This window comes from Malaya genurostris, chromosome 3, assembly GCF_030247185.1.
Source record: "Malaya genurostris strain Urasoe2022 chromosome 3, Malgen_1.1, whole genome shotgun sequence".
Taxonomy (NCBI): domain Eukaryota; kingdom Metazoa; phylum Arthropoda; class Insecta; order Diptera; family Culicidae; genus Malaya; species Malaya genurostris.
The window spans coordinates 130,241,809-130,268,501 of NC_080572.1; the positions used below are offsets into that span (position 1 = coordinate 130,241,809).

Genomic DNA, 26,693 nt, shown 5'->3' on the forward strand with positions numbered 1-26,693 from the left:
ATTTGGACTTCAGTCGTCAGGTGGAGCAGTCGGCAATGCTTTTATATGGACTTCAGCCGTCAGGTGGAGCAGTTGGCAATGAAAGTAGATCTTTTGCGTGGTATAAAGCCTCAAACGCTTAGGCCGTGCTTTCATTTGGACTTCAATCGACAGGAGGAGCAGTCGGCAATGCTTTTATATGGACTTCAGCCGTCAGGTGGAGCAGTTGGCAATGAAAGCAGACCTATTGCGTGGTATAAAGCCTCAAACGCTTAGGTCGTGCTTTCATTTGGACTTCAATCGTCAGATGGAGCAGTCGGCAATGCTTTTATATGGACTTCAGCCGTCAGGTGGAGCAGTTGGCAATGAAAGCAGACCAATTGCGTGGTATAAAGCCTCAAACGCTTAGGTCGTGCTTTCATTTGAACTTCAGTCGTCAGGTGGAGAAGTCGGCAATGCTTTTATATGGACTTCAGCCGTCAGGTGGATCAGTTTTCAATGAAAGTAGACCTTTTGCGTGGTATGAAACCTCAAATGCTTAGGTCGTGCTTTCATTTGGACTTCAATCGACAGATGGAGCAGTCGGCAATGCTTTTATATGGACTTCAGCCGTCAGGTGGAGCAGTTGGCAATGAAAGCAGACCTATTGCGTGGTATAAAGCCTCAAACGCTTAGGTCGTGCTTTCATTTGGACTTCAATCGTCAGGTGGAGCAGTCGGCAATGCTTTTATATGGACTTCAGCCGTCAGGTGGAGCAGTTGGCAATGAAAGTAGATCTTTTGCGTGGTATAAAGCCTCAAACGCTTAGGTCGTGCTTTCATTTGGACTTCAATCGTCAGGTGCAGCAGTCGGCAATGCTTTTATATGGACTTCAGCCGTCAGATGGAGCAGTTGGCAATGAAAGTAGATCTTTTGCGTGGTATAAAGCCTCAAACGCTTAGGCCGTGCTTTCATTTGGACTTCAATCGTCAGTTGGAGCAGTCAGCAATGCTTTTAAATGGACTTCAGCCGTCAGGTGGAGCAGTTTTCAATGAAAGTAGACCTTTTGCGTGGTATAAAGCCTCAAACGCTTAGGTTGTGCTTTCATTTGGACTTCAGTCGACAGGTGGAGCAGTTGGCAATGCTTCTATATGGACTTCAGCCGTCAGATGGAGCAGTTGGCAATGAAAGTAGATCTTTTGCGTGGTATAAAGCCTCAAACGCTTAGGCCGTGCTTTCATTTGGACTTCAATCGACAGAAGGAGCAGTCGGCAATGCTTTTATATGGACTTCAGCCGTCAGGTGGAGCAGTTGGCAATGAAAGTAGACCTTTTGCGTGGTATAAAGCCTCAAACGCTTAGGTTGTGCATTCATTTGGACTTCAATCGTCAGGTGGAGCAGTTGGCAATGAAAGTAGATCTTTTGCGTGGTATAAAGCCTCAAACGCTTAGGTCGTGCTTTCATTTGGACTTCAATCGTCAGGTGCAGCAGTCGGCAATGCTTTTATATGGACTTCAGCCGTCAGATGGAGCAGTTGGCAATGAAAGTAGATCTTTTGCGTGGTATAAAGCCTCAAACGCTTAGGCCGTGCTTTCATTTGGACTTCAATCGTCAGTTGGAGCAGTCAGCAATGCTTTTAAATGGACTTCAGCCGTCAGGTGGAGCAGTTTTCAATGAAAGTAGACCTTTTGCGTGGTATAAAGCCTCAAACGCTTAGGTTGTGCTTTCATTTGGACTTCAGTCGACAGGTGGAGCAGTTGGCAATGCTTCTATATGGACTTCAGCCGTCAGATGGAGCAGTTGGCAATGAAAGTAGATCTTTTGCGTGGTATAAAGCCTCAAACGCTTAGGCCGTGCTTTCATTTGGACTTCAATCGACAGAAGGAGCAGTCGGCAATGCTTTTATATGGACTTCAGCCGTCAGGTGGAGCAGTTGGCAATGAAAGTAGACCTTTTGCGTGGTATAAAGCCTCAAACGCTTAGGTTGTGCATTCATTTGGACTTCAATCGTCAGGTGGAGCAGTTGGCAATGAAAGTAGATCTTTTGCGTGGTATAAAGCCTCAAACGCTTAGGTCGTGCTTTCATTTGGACTTCAATCGACAGGAGAAGCAGTCGGCAATGCTTTTATATGGACTTCAGCCGTCAGGTGGAGCAGTTGGCAATGAAAGCAGACCTATTGCGTGGTATAAAGCCTCAAACGCTTAGGTCGTGCTTTCATTTGGACTTCAATCGTCAGATGGAGCAGTCGGCAATGCTTTTATATGGACTTCAGCCGTCAGGTGGAGCAGTTGGCAATGAAAGCAGACCAATTGCGTGGTATAAAGCCTCAAACGCTTAGGTCGTGCTTTCATTTGAACTTCAGTCGTCAGGTGGAGAAGTCGGCAATGCTTTTATATGGACTTCAGCCGTCAGGTGGATCAGTTTTCAATGAAAGTAGACCTTTTGCGTGGTATAAAACCTCAAATGCTTAGGTCGTGCTTTCATTTGGACTTCAATCGTCAGGTGCAGCAGTCGGCAATGCTTTTATATGGACTTCAGCCGTCAGATGGAGCAGTTGGCAATGAAAGTAGATCTTTTGCGTGGTATAAAGCCTCAAACGCTTAGGCCGTGCTTTCATTTGGACTTCAATCGTCAGTTGGAGCAGTCAGCAATGCTTTTAAATGGACTTCAGCCGTCAGGTGGAGCAGTTTTCAATGAAAGTAGACCTTTTGCGTGGTATAAAGCCTCAAACGCTTAGGTTGTGCTTTCATTTGAACTTCAGTCGACAGGTGGAGCAGTTGGCAATGCTTCTATATGGACTTCAGCCGTCAGGTGGAGCAGTTGGCAATGAAAGTAGACCTTTTGCGTGGTATAAAGCCTCAAACGCTCAGGTCGTGATTTCATGTGGACTTCTATCGTCGAGTGCCCCGGGTTGGCGGTTCAATGCAATGCATTTATCATAAAGAACTATACTGGTTATTTTGTAATATTTGTGTGTCAGAATGTTTGATGTAACTAATCTGTACTGTAGTTTGGGTGTATCGTTTCAAATTCTAGTAGTGAAAAATTGTAATGCTTGCACAATTAACACAATCGATCAACTAATTGATATTCGGAAGTATAAAGAAAGAGTGTCAGTTTTATTCGTATTCACGACATCCAGTTATGTCTCTGGCATTACACATCTGTACTTTTTTTCATCACTGCCTGACTTTGTTTTTACCTGTGACGTTGCCCAGTATATTTTTGCTGTTGGTTTCAACCAATTGCACAAGTCATCAACTGTTGGTATACGATTACTTTCAGCGTTAGTCTGTGATGTCTCCACCCACTTCAACTGAACGGTAGTTTTTAAACTGTACCATATATCAACCGGTTATCATTTAGATAACCTGTCGCTCCTAACATAGTCATATTATTGACTAAGTTTTCGAGAGCGTCTGATATTTCCACGACGTCTTTTTTTTGCCTTATATAGTTCATGAACTAATTCTTCAAAAACTATTTTCGGAGAACCAAATACTTCTCCAAGTCTGTTGATTATTTCAACATTTTCTGGGTCCAGCATACGTCGCTGAACGCATCTTGCGGCTTTATTTCCCAAAACTGACGGAAGCCTAGATAAACTTTCTAAATTATTGAATTGACCTTCTGTTGTGGTCTCTTCGAAAATTTTCCTTAATTTAGGCCATTCTCTAGCGTTTCCGCTAAATTTAGGCAAAGCTACTGATGCTTGCCTTTTTACATAGACCGTCCAGCTAGATGTGTTTTCAGAGGTTTCCGACCTTGCGTCATCTCCTAAACTCTTATGTCACGAGGGATGACATTGTCCTCTCATGTATTCGCATCAGCTCAAAAATCGCCCCGTTATTTGAACCTTCTGCTTGGAGTGCCATATTTTTCACCTTCGTCATTGCAGCGTATTCATCATTCCGCTTTTGACATACCAGTCTTCTGGTCTCGATGTCCGTTTATCAAGTCCAACGCAAGATAAATGAAAACACCTGTCGCAATCAGCACATTTCAACATTTCCACCATTGCACGATCTTTCTTCGTGCAAAGGCGACACTGACCGTTAGGATTAGAAGCAAATTCCATTTTTTTGGCAACAAAAAAACGGATTCTAGTCTCGAATTTATTTACTATAACTCCTGACAATACTTTGATTTAACAAAAATATTCTTCTCTTGAAATAGTTTAAAACAACTATTCCCGATGCTGAATAAATCGCAAGTGCCTTGCGTTGTTCAATCAAAAGACTGGTCTATTTTACAATTTTTCCTAAGCTATAAACATGTTTTTACAATATGATTATCGGTTTAAGTTCGTTCGCTCTCTATATAGCGTTCCCTTGATCATTTAGGGGTTTTGTTGGTTTGTGCAAAAAGCACATATTTTACTTCTATTTCTTCGCGTTTCGCCTTCGGCTCGTCAGTTCAAACTGAACTGCCATCTCGTGCTTAGCAGTTCAACTTAAACCGCTAAGCAGACGCAAAGTTTGCATTACTTATGAAACCCTCAAACAATATTGCCCAAGTGCTATATTATTTCTGACGTCTCAGGCGTAAACGAGTGACGGCTTATTTCGCCTTTCATCTTTGTTGTTCATACGACTCGTTATTAATAATAGATGTTTTAGTTACTCTTGTTTTACATACTAATGTTGAATCATAATATTTATTTTAATTATTAATAATTAATTAATAAACAGATTTTTATGAATTATGCTTTTTCTATCACTTTTTGAGCAACGGTCATAGAAACAAGACACCCACGAGAGTAACATCGGGCCGGCCACACAGCAAAACCCCACCACAAGCCTGCTAGCTGAAGTCATCAGTCGTCAAGGAAGAGTTAGATTGTGAGAGCAACATCGAAGACTTCACGCTGAAATACAGCGAGCGGTAGTCGCAGCCGGACCGCGGTTACACAACAAAACCACACCCGAAGCCTGCCAGCTGAAGGAATTAGTGTACACGCAAAGAACCATCTCGGATCTAAATGCAGATCCTGTTGGTCGTGACAATTCAAAGCACTTTTCAGTGCTACAGATCACCATAAAGAATTAATTTAATTTTCTCTTTCGTACCTTTTTATCACCAGATTTATCAATATAGAAGTAGACAAAGTTTGTACCGTCACTAATACACTCAATTACGACTCACGCAATGCGAAAATGAACGTATTGATGTAGAAAACATCTTTATACTAGTGTGGGTGTCGTTTGGAAATATGCCGTGCGAAACAATGTTGCCACGTATACAGATTTACCTGTATTTTTATTATAAAAAACTATACTGGTTATATCATTATATTTAATTGTGTTTCAGAATGTTTAATGAAACTAATCTGAACTTTAATCTAGGTGCATCGTTTGAAATTCTAGTAGTGAAAAAGGGGAATACCTGCATAATACATACAATTGATCAACTAATAGACCTTCGGAAGTGTTAAGGAACATGCAAGTTGTTTTCGTATTCATGACATTCAGTTATGTCTCTTACATTACCCACTCGCCTTTTATTTTTTGATATGTTGTAACAACTGATAAAGTTTCTAGCACTATGAGTAAATATGGGAAAATAACAAACGAAAAAGTTTTTTTCTAGAAAAATGTTGATTTCAAAAAAATGCTTAGCATACATTTTTTAAGTTTCACAACTCGATTTTATGAAAAAACGCAAACTTTTCAAAAAAAGGCAATACGAAACAAAATTTGGTTGAATACTACCGATTCATTATAATAGTGGATTTTTATTATGCTAAAGTATCTTATTGAACTATATAAAACGAAAAATGACGAAAAACAGGCGGGTGGGTAATGTCAGTGACATAACTGGATGTCATGAATAGGAATTAAATTGGTACGCTTACTTCACTCTTCCGAATATGAATTAGTTGATCGATTGTATGAATTGTGCAAGCATTTCCCTTCTTCACTACTGGTATTTGAAACGATGCACCTACGAACGGATAAGTTAAATTCTGACGCAGAATGGAATATTACGAAGTAATTTTTATAATTATTTATAATTAAATAATGGTGGTTCTGAAAAGAAACTTATATGACGGCGTTCGTGTTGGAGAGTGACGAGTTGAATTCGAATTCCGATGGATGCCGCTGACTTGCATTTTCAAGCTGACCTGTTATCCGTGGATGAGATACTGATATGGTTTTTCTTTTTCAAATAAAATTTTATTGGGCTCATTTGCTTTAGCTTAACGTGGCCGATTGTCTGGTTGTTAGGGAGAGAGAAAGGAATGCCGTATTACAGGGCGGCATACTCCCCTAGAGTTAGTAAGGGGACATAGGGAGGGTGGGACCTACACAGTATTGAATTGAAATTTAAATACATCATTTGTTTGTGGCATACATCTTTTAGACACACTATGCGTTCGATGAATCTTCATGTTCTTTAGCTTGTAACAATGAAGAGATTTTTCTGGATTGGGATGCGTAAAGAAGAGTGCGATAGAGCTGTAGACGAGAAAGAAATAGAGAAAGCACTAAATTTGAGCATTGATAGTTTTCAAGAAGTTGTAGATGAGTCATATAAGGAAGATTCCGAGCTGCCAAGACGTCGCGGACTGGTACGAAGGGTGGTATACCTCGGGCCCGACACACATCCAAACAACATGGTCGATGTCATGATGACCCTCACTGCAAACGCAGACACCACTCTCGGCGAGCCCCACACGACGGAGATGCGCGCCGAACATATAATGATTAAACACACGCCTTGCCATTACACGAATAAAGGCTCGGCTCACGTCTAACCCCCGGAGCCAAGCTTTCGTCGATACCTGTGGAATTATTGAGTGTAACCATCGTCCCAGAGTTCCACTATTCCAAGTATATTGCCAACTGACTAAAGTTTTCTGACGACAACAACTGAAAAATTCATTGAAGCAAATTGGTCTTTCATAAATGTCACCTTCTAGTGCGCTCACCTTGGCTAGTGAGTCCGCTCTCTCATTGCCCCGTATGGAACAACATGAAGGGACCCAAACCAAGGTAATCTGGTATGATAGAGCACTCAATTGTTCCCGTATTTTGCTCAGGAAATACGGTGAGTGCTTTCCAGGCTTCACTGAACGGAGAGCCTCAATCGAGCTGAGACTGTCCGATACAATGAAGTAGTGATCTGTGGACAGAGTGTCAATGATCTCAAGGGTATATTGAATTGCAGCTAGCTCTGCGACGTAAACTGAAGCTGGATCATTGAGTTCAAAGAAAGCGGTGAAGTTTTCATTGAATATACCGAAGCCAGTGAACCCATCGAGCTTTGATCCGTGAGTGTAGAACATCTTCTCACAGTCGAATGATCTAAATTTATTGTGAAACAATTTTGGGATCACTTGAGGGCGTATGGGATCCGGAATTCCACAAATCTCTTCTTTCTTGGATGTATCGAAAAATACAATAGGATTAGGAATAAGGATTTATATGCTGAGCCATGTAATCAAAATACAAGGACATAAAACGGGTTTAAGAATTAAGCTCGACAAACCTTTCGAAGTTTTCAATCACCATTATATTCAAGATGTCGCATCGGATGAGCAGACGATATGAAAAATCCCAGAACCAGTTTTTCAACGGAAAGAGCCCGCCAGCACTTCAAGACTCATTGTATGATTCGATTGTATGCACCCCAATGCAATTCGCAAACAACGATACTGAATTCTTTCCAGCTTAATGAAATTGGTGTTCGCGGTGGATCGGAAGCAGAAGCATCCATATTCCATAACGCACAATATCGTTGTTTGGTAAAACCAGGTGTCCTGGGTGGGCACCCCACCATGATCCGGTTATTATACGAACGAAGTTAATTATCTGCTGGCATTTTTGTTTCAGATACATAATGTGCAATCCCCAGGTGCTTTTGGAGTCGCTATGGTTTCACCCCTTAGTTGAAGCTGTAATTGGGCTGGTTCTCGCTTCCTTGAAAATACAACTAGCTCAGTTTTCTCCGTAGAGAATTCGATACCCAGTTGAAGAGCCAATGTTGATAAGTTGGCAAGAGTATCTTGTAACGGCCCTAGCCGATCGCCCGCTTTGGGTCCTATAATGGACACAACGCTGTCGTCGACAAGTTGTCTTAGCGTGCAAGATGTGTTGATACATTTATCGTCGTTTACGTAAAAATTGTATAGGAGGAGGCTTAAACATGAGCCCTGTGAAAGACCCATGTAACTAAATCTTAATGTTGTTGCTCGAAATGCATGTGTTTCTCAGACAATAGATTAGATAAAAAGTTGTTTAAGACTTCTCAGATAGTATTTCAATGGAAACAGAATCAAATGCCCCCTTGACGTCGAGGAAAACTGATGCCATTTGTTCTATATGAGCAAATGCCATTTGAATTTCTGTTGAGAGCAACGCTTGGCAATGGTTCGTTCCTTTGCCCCTGCGAAAACAAAATCTGAAAGCAAGCCATTACTTTCGACCCAATTGTCTAGACGAAAGAGAATCATTTTCTCCAACAATTTCCGAATACAGGAGAGCATAGCAATCGGCCGATACGATTTGTGGTCGGAGGCTGGTTTTCCTGGTTTTTGAATAGCGATAACCTTCACTTGTCTCCAGTCATATGGTACAATGGAACCCTCAAGAAACATGTTGAATAAATTCAATGAGCTTCGTTTAGCAGAATCAGGCAGATTTTTCAACAAGTTTAATTTAATTCTGTCTAACCCTGGAGCTTTATTGTGACATGATAAGGTAAGAAGGTCTAGGATACCGTACGCAGCCCAGGATAAGTAAGCAGTGGTGTGGGAAGAAGTTCCATGATGTCTGCGAGTAGTCGATGCCCTATCGAGACTCTGGGAGGAATGTAGATGGAAGCTATACATAGATCTTTGCCTTTAATATTGATCGCTGAGAGGATGAGCCATTGTTCAGATAACTGTTTTAAAAATGATCTTACTGTTGGTATCAAAAAAGTTAAAATATTTCTAAGAGGCTCAGAAATATTGAAGGCTGTTAGTATCCAGTCCACGATATCAAAGAATCTCAGCAATCCAGATTTTGTCTGATTTTTTGGTGTGATTTGGGGTTATTAGGGTGTTTCGATGCCCCTGGAAGTGCTGGATACTCCTTATTATAGTTTCCAAACCAGGTGGAACTTGCTTCGGTTCATAATCAGCACTTTTCGTTTCTTTTTGATTATTCTGCGACGAAGACAGTCTAACGCGTTTACGAGGAAGCTTGGGAGAGACCGAGTTTGGTCTTTTCCTGCTTCCTCCAGGCAATGGGTAAGATGTTCCTTCGCCGAGGTCGTCAGAGCTACCTTCATCAACTGGCAAGAGAGAAAGTGGGTTCTCAGGGTGCGATGATGCCGTTCTTTTAAATATTTCCGCGTAAGACCGCTTCAAACGCTGCTTCATGGAGACCTTTACTTTTTCTTCCCGATGTATGTACGTTTGACACATCGAGAAATCATAAAGACTTCCGCCACAGTAAATGCATTTTGCAGCAGTCTTCCTGCAGGAATCGTCCTCATGGGCCTCTCCACATTTACCGCATCGCGGTTCATCGCAACAGAAGGTGGCCGTATGTCCAAACTGTTTGCAATTGGAACAGTGCATCGCCCGTGGTACATATATGCGTACAGGTAGATGAACCCCTCCCACTACCAAATAATTTGGGAGCGCAGATCCGGCGAAGGTCACGCGAAATGAGTCTAGAATTCACCGTCTATCGGTTTGGAGTGCAATTGTTTGCATTCCAGTATTTTCACTGACTGAAGGTCGGGGTTTTCGAAACGACCTACTCCGTGCTTCATCAGATCTTCGATTGTCAGGTTCTCATCACGGACCACACCATCGATCTCCACAACACGAGACGGGATGTACACGTGGTACTCCCTCGTGAAAAGCTCACTAGCAGCAATCTGATTTGCTTACTTCAGGTCGGACACGACGACGCGCAACTTGTTTGGCGACACTTTGTCCATAGATTTTATTGCCGAGTAGTGCTATGTCAGATCTCGAGCAATATTCATAACTCGGAGAGATTTTAATATGGGCCGAAAGTATACCACCCACGAACCCCCGAGCCATCGTCCTAATAAACTTTACGATGAGGAGTTGGTTTCTCAGAGGAGGGAACGGAATCATCCAGTGGTGACATCTCGTATTCAGAGTCTAAATGCTCCACTTCTTCACCCACATACGAGGAATCCTCCTCTGGACCATCTCCATCACCATTGGTAGTCATATTTTGTGTGTGGGAGCAGTGGGATCTCCCACAGTTTTGAAGTTAATAGAAGTGAAAAAATTTAGAAAGTAGTAAAAAAAATACAAAAGTTTTAAAGGTACTTATCTAGTATGGCACGATGAGCTGTTGGATGATTTAATCCTTCGTTCCTTTTTGCGTAACCTTGAAGTATATCCACCGGTCGACTTGTAGATCGCAAACTATTGCGGTGTTTTTGCCCAATAGTGTTAGGTGAAACAAAAGAATTCACATCTGCTACCGATGCGACGTCTCTGCACAAAACTTGCTTTGTTAAAGCCACAATCTTCGCTGCTATATTAGAGTGCATATACTTCAGCCCTATGTGCCTTAGGCGTAACAGCTTCGTCGGCGTATTTGTACGAAAATATGAAAATGAGGCGTACTTAATTTCCTTATCCGCATGGAAACATGAAATATACACCCAAATCTCCATTTACGTAATAATCAGAGCCTCGCGAATCGAATTATGACGTAAAAAATGTTTACGTTATTTGGAATTTTCAACGTAAAAAATAGTTAACGTTATTTGGAATTTTCGAAGTAAAAAAAGTTTACTCATCAAACCCGTTCCTAAAATACCCATATTGTAATAGTTTTCAAGGAATATCAATAAACCGGAAGTCGCCATCTTGGAATTCAGAACCACCTCAAACATTGTTTTCTGACATGTACTCATCAGACCCGTTCCAAAAAAACCCATCTTGTAAGGGGTTTCAAGAAATATCAATAAACCGGAAGTCGTCATCTTGGAATTCAGAACCACCTCAAACATCGTTTTTCGACATCTACTCATCAATCCCGTTACGAAAATACTCTTTTTACGAAGCAGGTTCGTAAAAAAATTACGTTATTTGGGGTTTGGTTCGTGAAAAAAGACTACGTTATTTGGGATTTTGTTCGTAAAACAAGTTACGCAAAAGAAGGTAACGTTTACGTAAACGGAGGTTTAGTTTGATACAAATTTCAACTTCAAAATAAAATTTAAAAAATAAACGATCACATGATCCAGCATAACTCCGGATCAAGCGGATAGATTCCAACTAAACTTGGTACAGATACTTATTGCACTTAGAAAGTAGTCATAAGAGTTTTTTATGTTTGTGGAAGGAGTAGCAAGTGTCCCTAGCAGGAGGATTTTAGGTGGAACTTATCGAATTTTACGAGAATCTAAACTTCTTGATCAGTACAGATAATACTCTCGTCTCCAGTAGATTCAAGAATTATTTCCAGGGGGAAGATATGGTTTGGTTGTCTAAGATGAAAACGATCGAATTACGCGTGAAACAATACTTATTGAAAATCACAGATACTTCTTGTTTCTCAGAAGTGGTTGTAGTGTTCTAGGTAGAGGATGTCTTGTACAATGGCAAATTTGTATCAAGAATCAGAACAAATTGGCTCAAATGGCACGTTCCCTTTGATATTTGGAGATTTGTGCCTTGTCTAAAATTTGTTTTAGCATCATTTTCCCGATATATAAGAGGGAAGGATTGAAGGGAAATGGAAAGGTTTGGACTAGGAGGATGGGGAAAATTGACGACACAAAAAGACAGAAGTAAATTCTGCACCCCTAAGGGATGCTAAACAATCTGCTGGGGATCACATTTAGTGGAAGCAGAAGTAAACTCTGAACCTCTACGAGGTCCCGAACAGTCTGCTGTAAAACCTATTTAGGTTTGTTACTATTTGCATTCCTTCTGATGAACGGTGCACAGTTAATAAAACCTTAAACCCCCGAGAGGATTTAGAGATTTTACAAAAGCGACACCATTCTGTACTCCCGAAAGAATGCAGAATGATTCGCAGTATGTACAAGCAGAAGTAAATTCGGTACCCCATAAAGGATACCAAACAATCTGCTAAACCCTATTTAAGGTGAATACAGAAAGGATTCATTCACTCCAGGAAGAACGATGAACCCTTCTGACTATAGCTTCTTACAACATTGGGTGAGAAACGAGAGAATATCCTTTAATTGTAACTCCGCATACACAGACTCAATCATGTATGAAAATCCAAAAACCCGGATACGTAGTTGCGCCAATGCGGGACAGTTACATATCAGATGATATGAAGTACCATAATCGCATTCACACAAATCACACGAATAATACTCAGCACGTTGAATAGTAGCCATGTGGTAATTGAATTTGCAATGTCCAGCCAGAGCTCTAACCAGAATACTGCAATGATGCTTGAAAAAATGCAGTAGATACTTTGACATTTTCAGATTCAAATCTGGTAAAAATGCTTTGTCTGAGCACAAGTTTGCAAGCTGTGCCAGTAGCTTGCATGTTTTGATGCAGCCCAAGAGCGAATCTTGTGCTTTATCCAACTAGTTGAAAGTGGTAAAGCTTGTTCAGGACCAACGAAATCATTCGTTGCACCAGCGCTAGCTAACTCATCAGCCCATTCATTTCCAGTAATACCAGTTCCCATAAGAAGTAAACAGCATTTGAAATGCTAAGGTCTTCAATCTGAGTTCGACATGCGATCACCAGATTCGACCGTGAATCATTCGAACTGGGTGCTTTAAGGCTGCCTGACTGTCTGAACAAAAATAAATTCGTTTACCACAAATCCTCTGCTGAAGTGCCGATTGTATTCCACACAGAATCGCGTAGATTTCAGCTTGGAAAACAGTATAGTATCTACCAAGTGAATGAGTCTGCTCTGCCTCATTTCAGTAGATACCATCATCAGCCCGACCATTCAACAGAGAACCGTCCGTATAACAAACTATGCGTTCATCAAGTTGTCGTTCCAGACAACCAGACAACCATTCCTCACGAAGAGGATAGCTCACATTGAATGTTTTGAAAGGAAAACTGCATGTGAGAGTTAGGTCACTAGGAGCTAGTAAATACTCATCCCACGTAACCATTTGAGGCCACAAACGAGTGTGGCTAGTAGCATAATCTAATGGGTTACTGTTCCAAAGCCCTGTAACCTTAAGACGGTATGCACAAGATAATGCTTCTTGTTTTAGGAACACATGTAGTGTAATGCACAGTAGCGCAACAGTAGGAGTTGTCGTGAATGCTCCTGTCATCGCCATAAGGACCATCCTTTGGAGATGATTTAGCCGACGACACGACCAGGCACTCTGAAGAAAAATCAGAATAAATCGTGTTCATGAGCGATTTACCGCCAGTTACCACAAATACAGCGACCCCTTTATAATGATAAAAATTATCATCTTGAGCAACACTGTTTTAGTTGCTACGAACTAGTTACTAAGGAGCCCCATAAAAAATAAACAAACCATTTTGAAACAGTTGTGTCATTAGCGCATTCATTATTCTGAAGAAAATAGATTTAAAATTCGAAATTTGAGGACGATAGATCGTAGACACAATATGGCTAATTCTGTGCGAAATATTCCAATCAGTGATCGTCTCCAGAAAAGTTAAAAATTTTACGACACTGTAAGCAGTTTGAAAGTAACCTTTTAGATTGTATTGAACATTTTTATTTACTCCGAATTACAGAAATTATCCTTTAACAGAACCAGGTTTAAAAGTTGATCATGTACTGGAACGAATTTAAAATTTATAAGATACATCAAGTTAGCGTTACAAAGTTCGTTATGGATTTGCGCCGACCGGAACTGGGTGCACAAATTCTGGCACTAAATTTAGTGCTGTGACAGGCAGACGTCATATCATCATCAAGGGCTACCCAATAGCTCTGGTTGTAGTGAAGTTATCATTCCCTTCAGGGATATCTACTCTAGTTTTCGAAACACATCTCCGCCCGTGAGACATCATTGTTGGATCCGACATTCTTGACTTCAACAAGGTCCAGCCGATTTACGGGAGAATTTTTTTTAGAGTTAGTGTCTCTTTTCTGCTTGAAATAAGAAAATTATTTGATTATAATTTCGATCAGATCCCATATCCCAAGAAACTTGATTCTCGCGCCTTTAAATGTCTTACATATTCATCAAAATTTTCACCCGATTTGCCTTCAAATCACTGAAAGTAGAAGTGGAGGGGTTACTCGAATGTCCAAAACGGATGACGTATTGTTTCACAACATGTACGCTGATTGACAACGAGGATTGAACAATTTGGAACAAATTCAGAAGTGGCGAATAAACAGAGATTCGGCACACAATTGAAATATTTTACTTTAGATGGTCATTAGAAAAGAGCAGATATGAATTCTGTATATAGGTGTATTCGTACCTGAAGGTCAAATACGGCTCTGGAATGGATTGTAAATAAAGTTCAAATATTTAAGCATCTTTGAAACAATTTTTTGCCTCTTGTAGTATAGTACTGATATACCGGTTTGACTCAGCTTTACCATTTATTTTTCAATACTGAATTTTGATGATTTGAATGATAAAATGTTCCGAACTGACGAATTTTATGACTGAAAATTACGTTAGCTTTTCAAAACTCATTTATTCAACATAAAAGTTTTGGTCATACGAGATAGACCATATATAAAAATTTTCGTATGTTCGACTCCCAGCCAGCCTTAACGAAAGCCTCTATCCGATTGAACCAATCGAATCACAACTCTGACATGTGATAAAGCTGGAGAAGTTCCGTAAATAAGAATCTTCCATTCGAGGCTGTTTGTTTTGTTTATATTCCTCAAGTTTTCAACATGCAGTAACCAAGGTTATGGTAACTGTTACTCGCAATCAATAATTCATCAACTTGTGTTGCCAGTTTCAATAGTTTTTCAGACGATTTCGTTTTGACATTACCAGTTACTGAGAGGTAGTCAAATTTGCGATACAGTTTCGATAGACCTGTACCATCCTTTGGAGATGATTTAGTGGCAGGTCGTGTCGTCGATTTAGCTTTGACTGAACTGTCGCGACTTCTCCTTTCTGCCACCATACAAGACATCCATATGCTAATCCATATGCGATAGTTGTGTAGATCCAATGAATGTATCTGGGTTTGATTCCTCATGATTTTCCAAAAGCTCGTTTTCATTGGTCGAAAGCCATGCAGGCTCTTTTAATCTTGATGTCAATGTGAGCAGACCAATTCAGTTTTGAATCAAGAATAACCCCGATGTATTTAACTTGATCGACCACAGTGACCTCTGAACCAAAATTATCGGAGACGAGCCAATTCACCAACTTATGCGCAATTCTATCAGAGCAGAGAGTTACGTCCAAAACCTCTCGCAATTGTTGGACGGTTTCCTGCATTGACTATGTGCAGGTTTGTACTGCTCACAAATTCCATCATATCAGAACCTCTCAAATTTATATCTGTGCTGCCCCAAATGATATGGTGAGCATTTGTGTCACTGCAGATTATAAGCGGTAAATCACTTTTGCCGCAGTATGATACAACCTTTTTGAAGTCATCGCTTGGCGAAGGTTGGTTATGCGGTAAATATGCCGAACAATAGACATATTTCCTGTCTATGCCATCAATAGTCATACCAACTGTGACAGCACAAATATTTCGAGTTGTGAGCTCTGATATGAGAGAAACATCTAGAGCACTATTTGCAAGTATGCATGCTCGAGGCATTTCACGTGGATTAGTCATACCGTTCTTGTTGAAGGCAACAAAGACTGGGTTTATTAATTTTCCAACGTAGAAGTTTCCCTTTTGGAAATATGGTTCTTGAACCAAAGCTATAGAAGCTTTACCTTCTTGCAGAAGTCTGGATAGATTTATGGTTGCTGTACTCGAAGTCTGGATAGATTTATGGTTTATGCTCGAGATTGATTTGTACTACTCTAACCATTATCAATTAGAGTAATGAACACTCCATCTCCAGCACTTATCGTACAACAACTAGAAGAAACCAAATATATTGGCTTATAATCGCCTATAGCAAACCATGTAAGGATTTTTTTAAATGTTTTAATCATTTAAATACCACGAGTTGCGAAGAAAGAAAACCCCGAGATATTCCGTTCACGACTGCAGCCATTCAGTCATCGGCACGGAAATACACCTTAACTTAGGAGTTCCTATTTTTGTGGCCTTTTACAACATGGAACAGGAAACCAGTGAATCAATTCTTAGTAAAAAATAATTCCGCCGGATGCCACACGGCTCACCTGTTTGGTGGACTTATACCAACGATACAGGTGGACCGTAGCGTTATTCTTAGCCGGTTGGGAAACTGCTACCGACACTACACGGCTATCTAGGCTGCTCAGAGAGGGAAGTTGACATTGATGGTCAACTTCCATGGATGGCCGAGCAGCCACAAGAAGAAGTATTCAAGAAGTAGCATTTGTAGCACCTTTGAGTACATCACACATCAAAATTTGTTGTTGATACTGACAAAATCCATTACCATATCGAAAAAAAATTGTCGAGATTTTGAACGTGCGAGTGTGCTACTATCGGTATTCTTGCAAAGGAAATCTGTGGTCAGTTTCTATATTTGAAAATATGTTACACGTTTCTGTATTCAATGAAATTGGTAGATTTACCGCCCTCAGTCTATTATAGAAGCCAATAGAATTTGTTCACCTGTTTCATAAGTAGAAAAGGGAAAACAAATATTGTAACAGTTTGGCAAAATGTAAGCCTGTTGTTTTTGGTGTGAATGCAGTACGTTTTGATGGCATGTATCAAATTGATACACAAGAACCTATGTGTTACAATTTTTGAGGGACGGATGCGGGTTAAATAAATGTGAATTTTTAGCTGATTTAGGGAATTCATTCCTTTCGCAACATTTAAGTCTGTATTTTCCAGGAAATTAATCTGTATATGTTGCAACCATGTTTTGCACGGCATATTTCGAAAAGACATCCATACTAGAGTGAAGATATGTTCTACATCATTTTCGCATTGCAAAAAAGCCTTGCCGTCGTAATTGAATGTGTTAGTGACGACGCAATCCAACTACATTTTGAAGAATCTTTTGCTTTTGGTAGAAAAGGGAGAAGATTATTTCTTAATAATGACCTGTGGGACTGGAGAGTCCTTGAATTGTCACGACTAGCATGATTTTCATTTAAATCTGAGATGACTCTTGGCGTTTACACTCGGTGAACTCGTCCGAAATTTGACTAGGAATTCATTGTGATTTCCAATTGGATTCCAAAGAAGATGAAAGAATACATTTCGGGATGAATCAATTAGGTTTTTTATCGTGACGACACAAATGAACAAGTATTCATCCTTGACAGTTCAGCGGTACTGTTTACAAACAAGCTTAAACAAAAATCGAAGAGCACATCTAAAACAATCATCTTTACACTTTGCAACTAGTCACTTTTATTTAATAAATATCAAAAACAAACCGTATTCAAACGTGAACAAATGTTTTCAAACTTTATTTAGGCGATACGGACCGTAAATGGTCTGATCCAATTTGTCAATAAACAAACAAAAGAAATTTCTGTTTACAAACAGTACTGCTGGACTGTCAAAAAGTGTTCATCCGATTGAGGTTAGCAGTGACGGTAAAAAACCTAATTGGTGCATTTGGAACTCACAATGAAATCCGACTCTAATTCCGGACAAATTAACTAAACAGCGCTCCCATGACGACTGACACTGGTTGGCTTTCTGTGTGGTTTTGCTGTTTGCCCGGCTGAGACTGTTCTTCGGCACTCGCTTCATTCCAAAAGCACGAGGTCTTCTCGCATCAGTGAGCAGCGCTCCCATGACGACTGACGACTTCCACCGGTAAGCTTTCGGTGTGTGCCCGGCTGTGGCGCTCGTTTCATTCCAAAAGTGTGAAAGGTTGCTCAGTAAATAATACAAAAAGGTAGAATATTCATTTTTATATCGATGCAGTTGCAATACAGCAGATATTTTGTTCTCGTACTCAGAACACGTTCGGATTGGCTGGTGCTGATATGAGTCAAATCAGACAGGTTTTACAATAGTGTACTACTGAAACACTTCGATGTTGTTGCAATATACGTACAAGTTGAAAAATTTCAAATCTTTTGGTAGTTAGATTATATAAATCCTTACACAGATTACTGAGCTATGAGCCTTCAAAATATGAGAAAGGCAAACAAGCGTCATGTGTTTTCCTCTTTGATACCCGTTGATACCAAACACTTCAGAAAAGTTTAATTTTGAATTATTTGTGATTATGTCATACAACTGAAAATTTTATCATAAAATTGTGATCCTATTTTTGATGACATATAGCAAAAATCAATACAACAAGAGATACTCACATTGCAATTTTATCACATGACCATGGCATAACTTAATTTAGTGACATCACATGTTAATACTTGCGTTTAACAGCTACGGCTGTTGAAGGTTTCATAAGAATAATCTGGAACTAATTACTGGAAACAGGCATCGACCTTCATGACGGGAACGGACAAAAGATACGATTTCTTTCTTTATTTTGAGTGTAAGGAACTCAAATTTTGAGTTAAGCTCACTCAAATTTTGAGTAAAAAATACTCAAATTTTGACAGCTTCGTCCCTTAACTCAGAAATGAATAGATAGGAGGTAAATCAAGCATAGGGTACGTGCTCTTTTTATGAATTTGAGTGATGTATCACTCAATTTTGAGTTATGATCAATATGCAGGGTCAGGGTGTAGAAAGACGTGGAGAGACAGTATTACCCACAGTAGTACTTGGGGTAATACTGAATCTTCTATGAACAAGTTGAGTCACTCATTTAATTGTCGACAGAGACAGACAATACTATTTTGTGACCACAACGGTTACACATATATTGATTGATTTATTTATTTATTAATTAATTGATTTATTTATTTATTTATTTATTCATTTATCTTTTTATTATAAAATTTATTCTTCTGACAATAAAACGGTCTTAATGTATTTGTATTAGTCAAGTCAAGTTTTTCCACGAAAGTAGCTTGTTGAATTTTCCTGCGTCGTTCCAATGATTCGAGTCCGAACAGTCGACAGCGATCGGGATACGGTGGAAGCTCAAGCGGGTTCCGCCAGGAAAGGGTTTCTTAGAGCAAGACGAACAAATCGTTTGTGAACGCACTCAATCCGTAAGTTTCATGTAAGTTTATAAGGACTCCAAATTAGACTTGAATTTTCCAGCAATGGGTGAACCAAAGAGCAATATAACACCTTCAAGCAATGCGGATCTTTGAAGTCCCGCCCGATCTTTGCAATAAAACCTAGTTGCCGTGTCGCTTCTGAAATTATAGATGAACGATGCAGATTGAAGGTAAGTTTGGTATCTAACAAAACATCAAGGACATTAACATGATCAACTCTCTGAAGCGTTTGTCCATCAATTGCATAGTCGAAATAAATAAATAAATAAATAAATTTAGGGGACAAAAACATTTGTGGCTCAGCCTTATACTTTAACACATGGATCAATAAGTCCCGAGACTAAAGCAGAGATGGCGCTCGTAGTAAACCAGTAAGCACGTCTTTCTAGAGTACTAACCTTTGCTTGAAACGGGTCAAAATTTTAAGTCGTTCCGACCAGAAACAGCTGAGTTATCGAGGTTGGAGTAAAGTCGTTTTGTAGTTTGTTTAAAAAATGGAAAAAACTGAGTTCCGTGTTTTGATAAAACATTGTTTTTAATGGGTAAAAACAACGTGCAAGCGAAACAATGGATTGAAAAGTGTTATCCGGACTATTGTCCATCAAAAGCAACGATTTGTCGGTGGTTCATCGAGTTTAAACGTGGTCGTACCGACACAAATGACGCGGAACGCTCGGGTAGACCTGTGGAAGCCGTTAAACCGGAAAATGTGAGTGAAGTGACAAAAATTATAATGAAGGATCGTAAAGTGAAGCTCCGTGAGATTGCAGAGATGACACAGATATCATATGGAAGTGTATTTACTATCCTTCATGAAAAATTGAACATGTAAGAGGTTTTTTCCAAGTGGGTTCCGCCATTGCTTTCGATGGAACAAAAACAGCAACGAGTCGATGATTCAGAAAGCAGTTTATCGCTATTCACTCGCAACAAAAAAGATTTTTTGTGTCGTTACGTGACCATGGACGAAACATGGATACATCACTACACTCCAGAGTCGAAGCGGCAGTCATCTGAGTGGCACACAGCTGGCTAAAGCCGTCCGAAGCGTCCGAAAACGCAGCAGTCAGCTGGCAAAGTCATGTCGTCAGTTTTTTGGGATACGCATGGCGTGATTTTCATTGACTACCTCGAAAAAGGTAAATCGATCAACAGTGATTATTATATTGACTTACTGGTGCGTTTGAAGGAGGAAATCGCAAAAAAGCGACCGCACATCCTTTTTCATCAAGACAATGTACCCTGCCACAAGTCGAACAATGGCGAAATTGAACGAATTGGGCTTTGATCTGCTTCCCCACCCCCATACTCGCCAGATTTAGCCCCCAGTGACTACTGGCTCTTTGCTGATTAAAAAATGCTCCAGGGAAAAAGATTTGGCTCAAATGAGGAGGTCATCGCTGATATTGAAGCTTATTTTTGAAGTTAAAGATAATTTTTTTTATAAACATGGTATTGAAAAATTGTAAAAACGTTGGAATCATAGTATCACCCTAAAAGGTGATTATGATTGAAAAAATTTTGCAAAAAAAATTTTGTTTCCATTGTTAGTCTCGGGACTTATTGATCCATGTGTTATATATATATATATATATATATATATATATATATATATATATATATATATATATATATATATATATATATATATATATATATATGTATATATATATATATATATATATATATATATATATATATATATATATATATATATATATATATATATATATATATATATATATATATATATATATATATATATATATATATATATAACACATGGATCAATAAGTCCCGAGACTAACAATGGAAACAAAATTTTTTTTGCAAAATTTTTTCAATCATAATCACCTTTTAGGGTGATACTATGATTCCAACGTTTTTCCAATTTTTCAATACCATGTTTATAAAAAAATTATCTTTAACTTCAAAAATAAGCTTCAATTTCAGCGATGACCTCCTCATTTGAGCCAAATCTTTTTCCCTGGAGCATTTTTTAATCAGCAAAGAGCCAGTAGTCACTGGGGGCTAAATCTGGCGAGTATGGGGGTGGGGAAGCAGATCAAAGCCCAATTCGTTCAATTTCGCCATTGTTCGACTTGTGGCAGGGTACATTGTCTTGATGAAAAAGGATGTGCGGTCGCTTTTTTGCGATTTCCTCCTTCAAACGCACCAGTAAGTCAATATAATAATCACACTTCCATATGATATCTGTGTCATCTCTGCAATCTCACGGAGCTTCACTTTACGATCCTTCATTATAATTTTTGTCACTTCACTCACATTTTCCGGTTTAACGGCTTCCACAGGTCTACCCGACCACGACTCGGTACGTCGGTACGACCACGTTTAAACTCGTTGAACCACCGACAAATAGTTGCTTTTGATGGACAATAGTCCGGATAACACTTTTCAATCCATTGTTTCGCTTGCACGTTGTTTTTACCCATTAAAAACAATGTTTTATCAAAACACGAAACTCAGTTTTTTCCATTTTTTAAACAAACTACAAAACGACTTTACTCCAACCTCGATAACTCAGCTGTTTCTGGTCGGAACGACTTAAAATTTTGACCCGTTTCAAGCAAAGGTTAGTACTCTAGAAAGACGTGCTTACTGGTTTACTACGAGCGCCATCTCTGCTTTAGTCTCGGAACTTATTGATCCATGTGTTAAAGTATAAGGCTGAGCCACAAATGTTTTTGTCCCCTAAATTTATTTATTTATTTATTTATTTATTTATTTCGACTATGCAATTGATGGACAAACGCTTCAGAGAGTTGATCATGTTAATGTCCTTGGTGTTTTGTTAGATACCAAACTTACCTTCAATCTGCATCGTTCATCTATAATTTCAAAAGCGACACGGCAACTAGGTTTTATTGCAAAGATCGGGCGGGACTTCAAAGATCCGCATTGCTTGAAGGTGTTATATTGCTCTTTGGTTCACCCATTGCTGGAAAATTCAAGTCTAATTTGGAGTCCTTATAAACTTACATGAAACTTACGGATTGAGTGCGTTCACAAACGATTTGTTCGTCTTGCTCTAAGAAACCCTTTCCTGGCGGAACCCGCTTGAGCTTCCACCGTATCCCGATCGCTGTCGACTGTTCGGACTCGACTCATTGGAACGACGCAGGAAAATTCAACAAGCTACTTTCGTGGCAAAACTGATCAACGGGGATATCGACGCACCGAAGATTTTGTCTCAACTCGATTTTCGTGCTTCGCAACGATCACTGCGCTCTATCAGTTTACTTCAGTCGAGATTTCATCGAATGACGTTCGGGTATTACGGACTAATAACATCATGCTTGAGGACATTTGGCGCTGTTGAACATCTTTTTGAATTTGATGAACCATCGCTCAAATTCGCCCAGAAAGTACAGCGATCTACAATTTTATGACTTGACTAATACAAATACATTAAGACCGTTTTATTGTCAGAAGAATAAATTTTATAATAAAAAGATAAATAAATAAATAAATAAATAAATAAATCAATTAATTAATAAATAAATAAATCAATCAATATATGTGTAACCGTTGTGGTCACAAAATAGTATTGTCTGTCTCTGTCGACAATTAAATGAGTGACTCAACTTGTTCATAGAAGATTCAGTATTATCCCAAGTACTACTGTGGGTAATACTGTCTCTCCACGTCTTTCTACACCCTGACCCTGCATATTGATCATAACTCAAAATTGAGTGATACATCACTCAAATTCATAAAAAGAGCACGTACCCTATGCTTGATTTACCTCCTATCTATTCATTTCTGAGTTAAGGGACGAAGCTGTCAAAATTTGAGTATTTTTTACTCAAAATTTGAGTGAGCTTAACTCAAAATTTGAGTTCCTTACACTCAAAATAAAGAAAGAAGTCGTATCTTTTGTCCGTTCCCGTCATGAAGGCCGATGCCTGTTTCCATACAGTTTCCAGTAGTTAGTTCCAGATTATTCTTATGAAACCTTCAACAGCCGTAGCTGTTAAACGCAAGTATTAACATGTGATGTCACTAAATTAAGTTATGCCATGGTCATGTGTTAAAATTGCAATGTGAGTATCTCTTGTTGTATTGATTTTTGCTATATGTCATCAAAAATAGGATCACAATTTTATGATAAAATTTTCAGTTGTATGACATAATCACAAATAATTCAAAATTAAACTTTTCTGAAGTGTTTGGTATCAACGGGTATCAAAGAGGAAAACACATGACGCTTGTTTGCCTTTCTCATATTTTGAAGGCTCATAGCTCAGTAATCTGTGTAAGGATTTATATAATCTAACTACCAAAAGATTTGAAATTTTTCAACTTGTACGTATATTGCAACAACATCGAAGTGTTTCAGTAGTACACTATTGTAAAACCTGTCTGATTTGACTCAAATCAGCACCAGCCAATCCGAACGTGTTCTGAGTACGAGAACAAAATATCTGCTGTATTGCAACTGCATCGATATAAAAATGAATATTCTACCTTTTTGTATTATTTACTGAGCAACCTTTCACACTTTTGGAATGAAACGAGCGCCACAGCCGGGCACACACCGAAAGCTTACCGGTGGAAGTCGTCAATCGTCATGGGAGCGCTGCTCACTGATGCGAGAAGACCTCGTGCTTTTGGAATGAAGCGAGTGCCGAAGAACAGTCTCAGCCGGGCAAACAGCAAACCACACAGAAAGCCAACCAGTGTCAGTCGTCATGGGAGCGCTGTTTAGTTAATTTGTCCGGAATTAGAGTCGAATTTCATTGTGAGTTCCAAATGCACCAATTGATTCATCCCGAAATGTATTCTTTCATCTTCTTTGGAATCCAATTGGAAATCACAATGAATTCCTAGTCAAATTTCGGACGAGTTCACCGAGTGTAAACGCCAAGAGTCATCTCAGATTTAAATGAAAATCATGTTAGTCGTGACAATTCAAGGCACTCTCCAGTCCCACAGGTCATTATTAAGAAATAATCTTCTCCCTTTTCTACCAAAAGCAAAAGATTCTTCAAAATGTAGTTGGATTGCGTCGTCACTAACACATTCAATTACGACGGCAAGGCTTTTTTGCAATGCGAAAATGATGTAGAACATATCTTCACTCTAGTATGGATGTCTTTTCGAAATATGCCGTGCAAAACATGGTTGCAACACATACAGATTAATTTCCTGGAAAATACAGACTTAAATGTTGCGAAAGGAATGAATTCCCTAAATCAGCTAAAAATTCACATTTATTTAACCCGCATCCGTCCCTCAAAAATTATAACACATAGGTTCTTGTGTATCAATTTGATACATGCCATCAAAACGTACTGCATTCACACCAAAAACAACAGGCTTACATTTTGCCAAACTGTTACAATATTTGTTTTCCCTTTTCTACTTATGAAACAGTTACATATATATATATATATATATATATATATATATATATATATATATATATATATATATATATATATATATATATATATATATATATATATATATATATATATATATATATATATATATATATATATATATATATATATATATATATATATATATATATATATATATATATATATATATATATATATATATATATATATATATATATATATATATATATATATATATATATATATATATATATATATATATATATATATATATATATATATATATATATATATATATATATATATATATATATATATATATATGTAGGGTAACAGAGGTATTTTGGCCCACTTTGAATAAATATCCACCGAATGTTGTAATATCTTTGAAAAACCCTTCCGCAATGGGTAATTTAATGTGATTAGCTTCAAGTTTATGCAATATCGGTTACTTAACATCGATAAAATCCGATAAAATCGATAAAGTTTGTTAGGTGGGCCAAAATATATGAAGTGGCCAAAATACCTCTGTTACCCTATAGCTAATAAATGTCTTCCATGAAAGAGCATTTTTCAATGAAAAACAACAATGTTCAAACACAATTTTTTTCTCCTCCGCTATTTTTTTATAAACATGTTTGAAAGTGTTTTCTATCAAATGAAAAAAACAATTTTTTTTCATTTGCTCTAATGTTAGATATAGCAGTTTAAAAATGATCTGTTTTGAACTAGTTTTGCTCATAACTTCGGTTCAGAAAACGTTACCTGAATGCGGTAATCATCAAAAAAATGGTTTCAATAAACTCTAAAAGATATTCAAAGACACCAAAAACGAGAAGTGAATAATAAGAAAGCTAGAGCAAAAAATCTGATTTTTTAGGAACACCCTAAGTTGCTCTATTAAAATAGCTGTTACACTGAAACCGTTAGAGATACTGCAATCGTGTCTTCAGCAAAGTTGCTTGATATAAGTTTTCCTACAATTTTGCCGAAGGGTGCACCTCTATCTCAACACATACAGAAAATAATTTTTGGATCACCCTATTAATAAGAATCACCCTAATACCATATACTTTAAAATATGGGTTATCTTTCACTGATCATTTGTTCTGAAGACATCATAGCTCTAAAGTATAAGGCCAAGCCACAAATGTTTTTGTCCCCCTAAATTGTGGATCCGGACCACTGTGCAATGGTGATTGAAAACTTCGAAAGGCTTGCCGAGCTCAATTCTCAGACCCGTTTTATGTCCTAGTATTTTGATTACATGGCTCAGAATATTAATCCTTCTTCTTTTGTTTCCAACCGTGCTCATTTCCTGGATACTTCTGATTCTACTGTGTTTTTCGACACATCCATGAGAGAAGAGATTCGTGGAATTCCGGATCACGTACGCCCTCGAGTGGCCCCTAGTATCTTTCATAATAAAATTTGAACAGTCAACTGTGAAAAGGTGTTTTACACTGACGGATCAAACATCAACGAGTCCACAGGCTTCGGCATCTTCAATCAAAACATCACCGCTTCGAACAAACTCAGTGATCCGGCTTCAGTTTACGTCGCAGAATTAGCTGCTACACCCTCGAAATCATTGAAACCTTGCCCAAAGACCATTACTTCATTGCCACGGACAGTCTAAGTTCAATAGAAGCTCTCCGAGCAATGAAGCCAGGAAAGTATCCCCCGTATTTCCTGAGGAAAATGCGGGAACATTTGAGAACTTTATCTGAACGGTCTTATTGATTACCGTTAGTCTGGGTCGATTCGCATTGTTCCATTCCGGGCAATGAAAACGCAGACCCATTGGCTAAGGTGGGCGCATTGGAGGGTGATATTTATGAAAGACCAATCTGCTACAATGAATTTTTCAGTATCTCTCGTCAGAAAACTCTCGAAAGTTGGCAAACTTCATAGAGCAATGGCGAACTGTGGCGATGGCTACATTCCATTATCCCTAGCGTATCGATGAAACCTTGGTTCAGGCGGATGAACGTGAATCGCGATTTCATTCGTGTGATGTCGCGGCTCATGTCAAATCACTACACTTTCAACGCACATCTCCGGCGTGTTGGGCTCGCGGAGAGTGGTTTCTGCACCTGTGGCGACGGTTATCAGGACATCGAGCATGTCGTGTGGTCGTGCGTAGAGTATCGTGACGTCAG

General features: G+C 38.8%; 1 protein-coding gene across 1 annotated transcript in view; it reads left to right on the plus strand.

Moving 5' to 3' along the window:
* Window positions 1-26,693, plus strand: part of LOC131433986 (sodium channel protein Nach-like) — a 342,869-nt gene that overhangs the window by 191,958 nt on the left and 124,218 nt on the right. The window lies entirely within an intron of this gene.